Source organism: Tachysurus fulvidraco, chromosome 12 (assembly GCF_022655615.1).
Source record: "Tachysurus fulvidraco isolate hzauxx_2018 chromosome 12, HZAU_PFXX_2.0, whole genome shotgun sequence".
In the NCBI taxonomy this organism is placed as follows: Eukaryota; Metazoa; Chordata; class Actinopteri; order Siluriformes; family Bagridae; genus Tachysurus; species Tachysurus fulvidraco.
The window spans coordinates 22,785,658-22,797,424 of NC_062529.1; the positions used below are offsets into that span (position 1 = coordinate 22,785,658).

General features: G+C 42.9%; 1 long non-coding RNA gene across 1 annotated transcript; it reads left to right on the forward strand.

Annotated features, from left to right (window-relative positions):
• The first annotated feature begins 2,134 nt into the window (after positions 1–2,134).
• On the forward strand, positions 2,135–3,606 carry LOC125145970. The gene is made up of 2 exons (XR_007144464.1): positions 2,135–2,859; positions 2,998–3,606. It is a non-coding gene; the product is annotated as an uncharacterized LOC125145970 (long non-coding RNA).
• The last annotated feature ends 8,161 nt before the right edge of the window (positions 3,607–11,767 follow it).

Here is an 11,767-nt window from a genome sequence, read left to right on the forward strand (position 1 = left end):
TGGAGGATTTGCAGAAAGTTCAAAATTTCTCAGAGTATGGGCGAGGAGAATTCCAGGTCAAAGAGAAACATGTAAAATTAGGAAAGAAAATTCAAAGCCTCTTCAGACAGCGTAATGCAAAGCAAGAGTTAGAGATTGTTGCAAACAGTATAATTAAGTCCTGTGAAAAAAACATTGATCAGCATGCACAAGAAAAATGTGATTACCAATACACATTTACAAAAGATGTGCTGGAAGAAATTGATGATCAGCTCACACATGCAGGTTCAAAAATCAGTACAAAATTTGAACTTGACTTAAAACTGCACATTTGTGGCATTGCATCTCGCGAATTCACAGTTATGCACAGGAATTTCCTCAGTGAGCAAGACCCCATTAAGCATTTGCAGAAATTCAAGAGTCAGTATCTGTCTGATTTCATTGATTTGTATAGAAAGAATGACCAGTGCCAAAGGAAAGCAAGAGAATTCACTCAGGTCTGTCTCAAACCAGAAGTGACTGAATACATCGACCAGTCCTTTGGACCTGATATCGTTGACGCAGTTCTGCTAAACATCCCAACTGAGTATAGTTCTCGAGTGCTTTTTCAGTATACAATTCAAAAGGAGCTACTGGAAAAATCCAACTTTGAGGACTTTAAAATGTACATTTTGCAGTATAATGCTTATGTCAAAGGATGGATATACAATCGTATCATTAAATCCTTTTCCAAAGACATAAAAACATAAAACATAAAAATGAAGAAGCTGGATGACATCATGCAGAAGATCATGAAAGCAATGGAAGCCTCTAAGGTTGATGATAATGGGTCTCCACTGCCCAATAATGAAGGAGGTACAACGAAGTTTATCCAGAACTTTTGCAAATCTTTAATCTGTGTCATCCCAATGTCCATGAACACAGTGGAACAGGTCCTCTTTCAGAATACAAGCGATTGTGCTCCCTTCACCAAAAGTCTCTATGAATGTATTGATGAGATGAAGCTACAGTTAGTAGATGAGATCTCCAGGTCAACTGATATCCAAGAGACACTGAACAATGTGTCTATGAAGCCCCAAAATGTGTTCTTTAAGAGGGTGTTTGGATGTGGGAAAAAGTGTCCATTTTGCAAAACACCATGTGAGGCAGGAGGGAAGAAACATCAGCAACACCATGCAGGTCTGCATAGACCAATGGGACTTGGTGGTTTTGTATACGCAAAGACTAATTCTCTTTGTGAAGAGATCTGTACATCTAGTGTATATGGCAATGGAACGTTTCAAAGTTATGAAACTAATTTTGAAGCTCATCCCTGTAAAGACTACCGGAAATACTACCCAGACTGGCATATTGCACCTGACATGTCTATGAAGGCCTCAGATTACTGGAAGTATGTGATGGTGACATTTAATGACCGATTTGCTAAACAGTTTGAAGCAGAACCAGCTGTGTATCCAGTAGAATGGCAAAAAATCACTAAAGAGCAGGCTCTTCTCTGTCTGAAGCATAACTTCAATATTAAATGAGACAAAACAATCAAGATAATGCAGCAAAATACTGACATTCATGACAATAACACAACAAACCAATACAACAACAACAACAAAAACATTCAGGGTTCCATCAATCGTCTTGTTGTTTAGGTGTGATAGATTTATATTTCTTTGTGTTATACTTAGAAATGGATAGAAAATAGTTTCTGTATGTATAAAATTATCATTTATGGAAAGTACAATCAAGATTCTGATAAATCTCTTATGGTTTCTCTATTATATATCTTTGTATTTGTGATATTACTTCAGATATTCCAAATGATGTTTTGTTATGTTTCCGAACTACTGAATTCTGAAATTCAAATGATTTGATTATTTAGAACATTTTGTATGAATGTATGATTACTTATCAGCTAACTACATAAATATCAATAAATTACATACGTAAATATATTAGTCTGAAAATCAAGGTGGGTTGAAACATCAAGTTTGATTGCAATGTGCTTTAAAAATAAACTAATAATGTAGTAAACTAATAATCTCTAAAATGTATCAGATTTCTTTGTGTCATCCTTACTTAATAATTTATGAATGGGTTTAAGATGTTATATGTTGACTGGACAATAATGACAGAAAATGAATGGTAAAAATATACATCAACTCTTAATAGATCAGAAGTAACAGTTTATCAACGAGATGAATTAAAGAGCACAAAAGTCTTACGTAACATATGTTTATAACATTAACCTGGATACCTTGCTCCACTGCTCTGTAATGCAAATTGTGTTGTCCTGTAAGGACTTTAATATTTATATGTGTGCTTTAAATATTTTTGATAAGTATTCCTCTATAAAAATTTAAAGTTTATAATTACTTTATCTACTTAATTTGTAAAAATATATGTTTCGTTTTATGCGATGTCACTTCCGGTTTTGCTACTTCCGGGTTCGCCACTTCCGGTTAGCGCTCAGTGCTCAATCTTGCAATGAAACCGGCATGGCGTGCTCTTTATAGTATCCAGCGCATCCACTAAAAACATCATAGAGGCAATGCCGTAAGTTCATTAATACGATATCACACACGTTAAATGTAAAAGAGAGAGTGACAGTAAAGGGTAAATCTTACTACGACTCTCTCTTCATTGGCTACGGTTTAACTCTGTGTTTAGTCAGCGTTCCAACACACTGCACGAGAACACTACACAAATTCACCTGGTTCAGTTCATCAGTAGATTGCTTACACTAAATTACATCTAGGCATGAATGAGTGTATGATTACCTGTGTTGTGCCCTGTGATGGACTGGTATCCAATCCAATGTATTGCCTGCCAGTGTTCCCAGGGTCGGACCTGGATACAGAACTACCTAGACCAAGAAAACTTCCTCAAGTAAGACTTACACATCTAAGTAACTCACAAGCAAGTATACTTTGTGTACCAGTTTCTGCAGTTAATTTCAGTGTCAAAGTAAAACTTCATGTGTGCCAATTTTTGTAATGCTTTAAATGACAAAAATATTATTGTTAGGCATCAGTGAAGAAACACAGTGATGAATGAAGCACACAGAAAGAGCCCAGGTGACATTTTTTAAGCTTAAATGAAAGTATAGTGATAAAATTGCAATAGACCTCATGCAAACGAGCATGTGATGTTTTTTGTTTTTTGGCAAATTTGATTTTTGGCAGTATTCTTACAAACTCTAATTTAAAAAAAAAGAAGGGGCACTATCCTGCCTCTGTATGTAAGATTTTGCATTAACAACACATACTAAATATTTCAATTATGCATATATTTGTCACGGATACGCCAGCTTCTCACGACACTTTCTTCAGATCTCAATCACCGGAGTTCTGATAATCATCACCTGGCGTCACTCAACACTAATTGCTCACAGACTATTTAAGCCACGCTCTCGCCTTTATTCACCGTCCAGTCTCTTATGCTATGCTTACCAACTCGACTCTCTCATTCTTCTTCTCTGTAGCGTTTCCAGATCCTGTTTTGCATGTTACCAGATTCAACTCCTTCTCGAGCGTGTGTTTATCAGAGCACGGGCAAAGCATCCTTCACCACGTCTCCAAGCTTTGCAGCTTTACCTCAGACCTGAACTATCAATAAACACTGGTTTTGATTTCATCTGTTCATTCATTGTCTTATGTTCATTACAGAAGACTGGACCAACCAAACATCATGTCAACTCAACCCATGGACGCCCTCCAAGGATTAGTTGACGTGCTCAGGCAAGAGCTGCAGAGAACGCCGGCACCACCGGCGCTACCAGCTAGTAACCAGGCTAGCAACACCACTGTAGTCACGGTTTCCATGGCCCATCCAGCGCCCTATTCTGGCAACGCAGAAGACTGCAAAGGGTTCCTGCTACAGTGTTCTCTAATCTTCGAGATGCAACCCTCTCGTTTCCCCACCGAGCGAAGCAAGGTATCATTTATCATCTAACTACTCACCGGTAAAGCTCACCGCTGGGTGGAATCCATCTGGCACCAGAATGGCTCATTCCTGCACTCGATCTCTGAGTTCACAGCGTACTTTCAAGAGGTCTTTGGCATTCCGGTGGGTGACACCACCATCTGCGACAAACTATATCATATCCAGCAGGGACAATCCTCAGCGGCTGACTACTCTCTCCGTTTCCGCACTCTAGCGGCAGCTAGTGGCTGGGATGAAAGGGCATTACTCACCACATATCGTAATGGTTTGAAACCAGATCTCCGTTTACAACTCGCAGCATTCGACGATTCCATGGGTCTCGAAAACTTCATCCAGCGAGCCATCCGCACCGAGCAACGCAGGTCTTCATGCTCCATCTCGTCTTCACCTCCGGGAGTGTCGGCGGAAACGCCTCAGCCCAGACACGAACCGATGCAGCTGGGCTCATCGCGGATTTCGTTTCCAGAGAGACAGCGTTGCCTCAATGCTGAATTATGCCTCTACTGTGCGAGCAAAGATCATCTCATCTGTAAATGCCCAGTCCGTCCAACTCGAGCCCTGGTGAGTACGGTTCAGACCGAAGCCTTAGTTTCTTCACCTCTCACCATCCCAGTGCAGATTTCTCTTCCTCATGTCTCCATTTCTGTCACCGCTATGATCAACACAGGTTCGGCAGGAAACTTCATATCACTGTCACTCGCTAACCAACTGAAGCTGACACGCGAGCGTCTCCCGCGCAGACTACAGGTACATGCAGTGACTGGCAAACCACTTAACCGAGCTCCAGTGACACAGAGTACTAGCGAGGGGACACTAACGGTGGGCGTTGTTCATCATGAATGAATAAAGTTCCTTATCCTAGAACATTCTACTGCAGAAGTGATCCTGGGTCAACCCTGGCTAATATAACACTGTCCCAAACTCTCCTGGGAAAATGGTGAGATCAAACGATGGGGCGATGGGTGTTTCCCACAGTGCTTCTCAGGAATCCCCAAATCGAAACCAGAGTCGTCAAGTCTTCCTGTCTTCAGCACCTCCATTGAGAGCCCCACAGATAACGTCTCCGTTTCTGTGCCTAAGGATTATGATCACTTTCGTGACGTTTTCTGACCAAAGAGAGCATCAAAGCTTCCACCTCATCGTCCCTGGGACTGCGCCATTGAACTCCTCCTGGATGCACCACTGCCGAAGGGAAAGATCTACTCGCTCACTATCCCAGAACAAGAGGCGATGGAAAAATACATTCAGGAAGCTCTCGCTCAGGGCCTTCCACCTCTCCTGTCGCATCTCCATTTTTCTTCGGCTCCAAAAAGGATGGGGGCCTGCGGCCATGTATTGATTACAGTGGACTCAACAACATATCCAAGAAGTTCCGTTATCCACTTCCTCTAGTGCCCGCAGCCTTAGAAAAACTCCGTGGCACAACCATATTTTCTAAACTTGACCTTTGTAGTGCAAACAACCTCATCTGTATCCGTCAAGGGTATGAAGGGAAAACTGCCTTTGTGACCCCTACCGGACACTACGAATATTTGGTCATGCCGTATGGCCTTGCTAACGTGCCCGCCGTCTTCCAGGATTTCATGCATTCTATCTTCCGAGACATTCTCAACAAGTACGTCAGGGTTTACATTGACGACATCCTCATCTATTCGAGAAACACCAAAGACCATTATAACCATGTGTGTGAAGTATTGCGACGTCTTCGCAATCACTCTCTCTATCTGAAGGCCGAGAAATGTGAATTTAACCAGAAAATGATCCAGTTCCTGGGGTATGATGTATCAGAACGTGGCATCAGCATGGACGATAAAAAGGTGGTAGCGATCACAAACTGTCCACCACCCAGCTCTATAAAGGAGCTCCAAAGATTCCTGGAATTCGCAAATTTCTACCGTCGCTTCATTCGAGACTTCAGTCTCATCATTACTCCACTCACCACGTGCTTCGTGGAAACCCTAAGAAACTCATCTGGACTCCAGACATGCAAATTGCATTCGAGAGACTAAAAAGGGCATTTTGCGAAGCGCCAGTACTGGTTCAGCCAGACCCCACGAAACCTTTCCGGGTAGAGTTGGACGCATTTTCCACCGGCGTGGGCGCGGTTCTGGCGAATCCCCGGGACAGGCGAATCCCCCGCGGCAGGATGTGAACCGTTTTGTCCAGGGCTGCCGGGATTGTGCAATGGCGAAGACACCCAGACAGCTTCCGTGTGGCAAGCTCCTACCTCTCCCCGTTCCTCGTCGTCCATGGTCGCATTTAGGAGTAGATTTTGCCACCGATCTGCCGGTCTCCCAAGGTAATAGTCATTTTTGTCATTGTAGATCGTTTTTCAAAAATGTTAAAGGTCATCCTGATGAAAGGTTTTACTACAGCTATGGAGAGCGCCGAGGTGCTATTCCAGCAAGTATTTCGCCATTTCGGGCTCCCGGCGGACATTGTCTCGGATCGGGGCCCCCAGTTCATTTCCAGAGTCTGGAAAGCTTTCTTCAGGCTTCTAAAAATCTGTCAGTCTCTCTTCAGGCTATCACCCGCAAACTAACGGACAAATGGAGCGTAAGATCCAGGAGGTGAGCCGATTTCTGCGGACATTCTGTCACCAGCATCAGGAGTTCTGATGCTGGTGACATTCCACTTCCTTCAGATCTCAATCACCGGAGTTCTGATGATCATCACCTGGCGTCACTCAACACTAATAGTCCTTCACCACGTCTCCAAGTTGCAGCTTTACCTCAGACCTGAACTATCAATAAACACTGGTTTTGATTTCATCTGTTCGTTCATTGTCTTCTGTTCGTTACAATATTTAGCATAATTAAATTGCAAAGAATTACAAATCTATAAATAAAAACAGAAATGAAGCATGTAGAAACCCCATGCCATTTCCAGTGAGGAAGCAAGCTGCACACAGGAAGCAAGCTGCACACAGGAAGCAAGCTGCACACAGGAAGCTCTCGCATCTTCCAATTTATATGCCTGGCTGAGTATTTTTTATTCAATTCCGAGTTATCTTGAGTCTACACTTTAATTCTTGACAAAGTATTTACTTGTCCCGCAGCGTCAGCTTTTAGCCAGCTAGCATAACTAGCTTGTTAGCTCGGCTACGGCTAGTACAAGCTCTCGCATCTTCCACATTTTCATTTCACAGACTGGAGTGAGAGGCAGGGAGTTGACCTGCTCAGTCCAGTGGCTCGCTCCCACCCTGCTCTCCTCCATGTCCTTTCTCATCTTTTAGAATCAAGTGATTTACAATAAATAAATAAACAGGTTAAATAGTCCGCATCTAGCCGGCTAGCACAAGTAGCCCATTAGCTCGGCTACCGCTACTACAATCTGTTGTACTTGCTCTGTAACACCATGCCGGTTACGTCTCTGCCTTTGAGTGCAGGTGAGGACGAATTGGAGCTGCACTTGGTAGAACTCCAGCTGGTTGCTGTGGAGAAGCAGATCCGCGAACTACAGGTGAAGCAGGCCGAGCTGCGGGAGCGGAAAGCCGCGCTGGAAGCTCCCCGGTCGGTCGCTCACCTGTCTCAGGTAAACTCCCAGGATGTAACTACCACTCCCGCCACCTCTACCCCGCGTGTTTCTCTGTCCAGGCCCAACACACCGATGAAGTGGCCTGCCCAGGAGCTGTTCACTCTGGCGCCAGGACACCGCAGGCCCTGGGTGCAGCAGCGGAGGACGCGTGCCGGTCCCCGGCCTAGGACCTCTCCCCCTCCACCACCGCCGGTCTTCGAGATCCCCACCCGGAACCGCTTCGCCTCCCTTCGCAAGGCGGACTGCGATCATCGGAGACTCCATCGTCCGCCACGTCCGTGCTACGGTGGCTAAAGGTAAGGCTCGCACTCACTGCTTACCTGGTGCTCGTGTTCTTGATGTCTCTGCACAGGTACCTAGAGTCGTGAGCAGAAACACCAAAGCTGTGGTTCTTCATGTCGGCTCGAATGACACCAGCCTGAGGCAGTCAGAGATCCTGAAGAGGGACTTCAACACCCTGGTGGAGACGGTTCGCAGCACATCACCCACGACGAGGATCATCGTGTCTGGACCACTTCCAACTTACCAGCGAGGAATTGAAAGGTTCAGTAGACTTTTCGCTTTAAATGAATGGTTACAGTCATGGTGTCAGGCTCAGAAACTACTCTTTATCGATAATTGGAATGTTTTCTGGGAGCGTCCTAGGCTATTCCGTGCTGACGGCCTGCACCCCAGCAGAGTTGGAGCGGAGATCCTCTCGGACCACATCTCCAGGGCGCTGAACACCTTCTGACTGGTAAACTACTCTTTAAATTTAAATCTTAATAGCCATCCTTCACCTCAGCACATTGACACAGAAAATGCACACATAGCTCACCCTATAGAAACTGTGTCTGTTCCCCGAGCAGTGAGATCCAAAAGTAAATACACGAGAAGTCCTCGAAATAATCTTACTGTAATTAGACCAGAAAAATGCCAAAGAAACAAACAAAAACAGTTCTTAAAGTTTGGACTTCTGAACATTAGATCTCTTGCACCCAAAGCACTTATTGTAAATGAAATGATCTTAGATAATAGCCTTACTGCACTCTGCCTCACCGAAACGTGGATTAAACCAAATGAATACATCAGTCTAAACGAGTCTACACCATCAGGATATATCTATAAGCACGAACCTCGTCTGACTGGTCGTGGAGGTGGTGTCGCCACTATCCTTAGTGATTACCTCACTGTTACCCAGAGAACACAGCCTAGATTTAGTTCTTTTGAAGTGCTCGTCCTTAATGTTACACTATCGCACGTGCACACGAAGAAATCCCTGATGTCTCTTGCTCTAGCGACCGTGTACAGACCCCCAGGGCCCTACACAGTTTTTCTTAGAGAATTCACAGATTTTCTCTCAGACCTATTAGTTAACTTTGACAAAGCATTAATTGTAGGAGACTTTAACATTCATGTTGACGACACAAACGACGCTTTAGGACTCACATTTATGGACTTACTAAACTCACTTGGGCTCAAACAAAACATCACTAGTGCAACTCACCGACGTAACCACACACTAGATTTAATAATATCACACAGAATAGAGGTCACTGATATAGATATCATACCCCAAAGTGATGACATCACAGACCATTACCTTATAATGTACACACTACCTATAGAACAGACTAACTGTCTCTCACCACGTTATCGACTCGGTAGAACCATTATTTCGACCACCAAAGACAGATTCACAAACAACCTGCCTGATCTGTCTGGACTTCTTAATGTACCCTCAAACTCAAACGACCTAGATGCAATGACCAACAGCATAGACGCTATATTCACTAACACATTAGACACTGTTGCCCCAGTCAGATTACAGAAGGTTAGAGATAAAACACTTGCACCATGGTATAATAGTCACACTCACACCCTCAAGAGAGAAACCCGTAACCTCGAACGGAAATGGAGAAAAACTAAATTAGAGGTGTTTAGAATTGCGTATAAGGACAGTATGTCCAGCTATAGACAGGCTCTAAAAGCTGCTAGGGCTGAGCACCTGAGCAAACTCATAGAAAATAACCAGAACAATCCCAGGTTTTTATTTAGCACAGTGGCTAGTTTAACAAAAAATCAGAAATCTGAACACACTATTCCATCACATTTCAGTAGTGAGGACTTTATGAGATTCTTCACTGATAAAATCGAAAGTATCAGGAATAAAATAGGTGACGCCCAACATATGAGAGCAACCAGTGACACAATCTCACCTAAGGCTTTACACAGCTTTACAAGTACAGGACAGGAAGAGTTAGATAAACTTATTACTACAGCTAAATCAACAACATGTTCACTAGACCCCATCCCAACTAAATTACTGAAAGAAGTGTTACATAAAGCTGGTGAGCCTCTTCTTAATATCATTAACTCCTCGTTATCTTTAGGTTACGTCCCGAAGTCTTTTAAGTTGGCAGTTATTAGGCCACTCATCAAAAAACCTAACTTAGACCCTAATGAACTATCAAATTACAGACCTATCTCACACCTCCCGTTTATGTCTAAAATACTTGAAAAGGTTGTGTCTGTTCAACTGAGCTCCTTCTTACAGGAGAGCAACATCCTTGAAGAGTTTCAGTCAGGTTTCAGGCCCCATCATAGCACAGAAACGGCACTTGTTAAAGTTACAAACGACTTGTTCTTAGCTTCGGACCAAGACTGTATGTCACTATTAGTTCTACTTGACCTTAGTGCTGCATTCGACACTATAGATCACAACATTCTTCTAGATCGCTTACAATATTACACAGGTATTCATGGTCAGGCTTTAAGCTGGTTTAGATCCTATCTGTCTGACCGATACCATTTTGTAGAATTAAATGGTGAATCCTCCTGTTTACTACCAGTTAATTATGGGGTCCCTCAAGGATCAGTTCTAGGACCTCTGCTTTTCTCTATATACATGCTTCCATTAGGGAACATTATTAGAAGACATGGGATTAGTTTCCATTGTTATGCTGATGACACACAGTTATATATCTCATCAAAACCAGATGAAATAGCCACAGTGTCCAAATTAACTCGGTGCCTTAGAGAGATAAAAGACTGGATGAGCTGCAACTTTCTATTGTTAAACTCCGATAAGACTGAAATACTACTCATAGGTCCAAAAACCAGTGCACATAAACTCTCACATAGACAGTAACTTGTCTTTTAAAAATCATATCGCCCATACTACCAAAACAGCCTTCTTCCACCTTAGAAACATTGCCAAGCTGAGAAACATCCTGTCTGTATCTGATGCTGAGAAGCTAGTTCATGCGTTCATGACCTCTAGACTGGACTATTGTAATGCATTACTAGGTGGTTGTCCTGCATCTTTAATAAATAGGTTACAGTTAGTCCAAAATGCAGCTGCCAGAGTTCTCACTAGGACAAGAAAGTATGACCATATAACCCCAATTTTATCATCTCTACACTGGCTACCTGTTAGGTATAGAATTGACTACAAACTGCTGCTACTTACGTACAAGGCTCTTAATGGTTTAGCTCCCATGTATCTAACTAGTCTGCTAACACGTTACAATCCTTCACGCTCTCTGAGATCACAAAACTCAGGGCTTTTGGTAGTTCCCAGAATATCTAAGTCTACTAAAGGTGGTAGAGCATTTTCTTATTTAGCTCCCAAACTTTGGAATAGTCTTCCTGATAGTGTTCGGGGCTCAGACACACTTTCCCAGTTTAAATGTAGATTAAAAACTCATCTCTTCAGTCAGGCGTACACATAATTCATCCCATAATATCATGCACCAGTACATCAGACCAGCACATTTTTATGAACAGCAGATATGTTAATCCCTTTCCACTGCTTTTCTCTTTGTACCCATCCCGAGGCATCCAGACACTGTACCAGCTCCCATCGTCCTCTGTGGGACGAAGCCTTTGGACATCCACTGAGCCGAGGCCGACTCTAAGAATCCTGAGACATCTCCAGTTAGACTCTGTGGTACTCAGAAGATCAGAAGTCCTTAAACCTCACACCAATACACCATTTGTTTGACTGTATATTACAATCACACCCCCAGTGTCACCCATATGAGGATGGGTTCCCCCTTGAGTCCGGTTCCTCTCAAGGTTTCTTCCTTTACCAATTTAAGGGAGTTTTTCCTTGCCACTGCTGCCTGAGTCATCTCAGACTTGCTCATAGGGGAATAAATACATACACACTGTGAACTATATACATCTAATAATAATCTAGAATTTTTATTCTGTTAATTCTTATTTCTTTTATTATTCGTTATTTCCTTTATCATTAATTATGTCTACCTTCTGCTTTATGTTTATGTTCTGTAAAGCTGCTTTGAGACAATGTCTATTGTAAAAAGCGCTA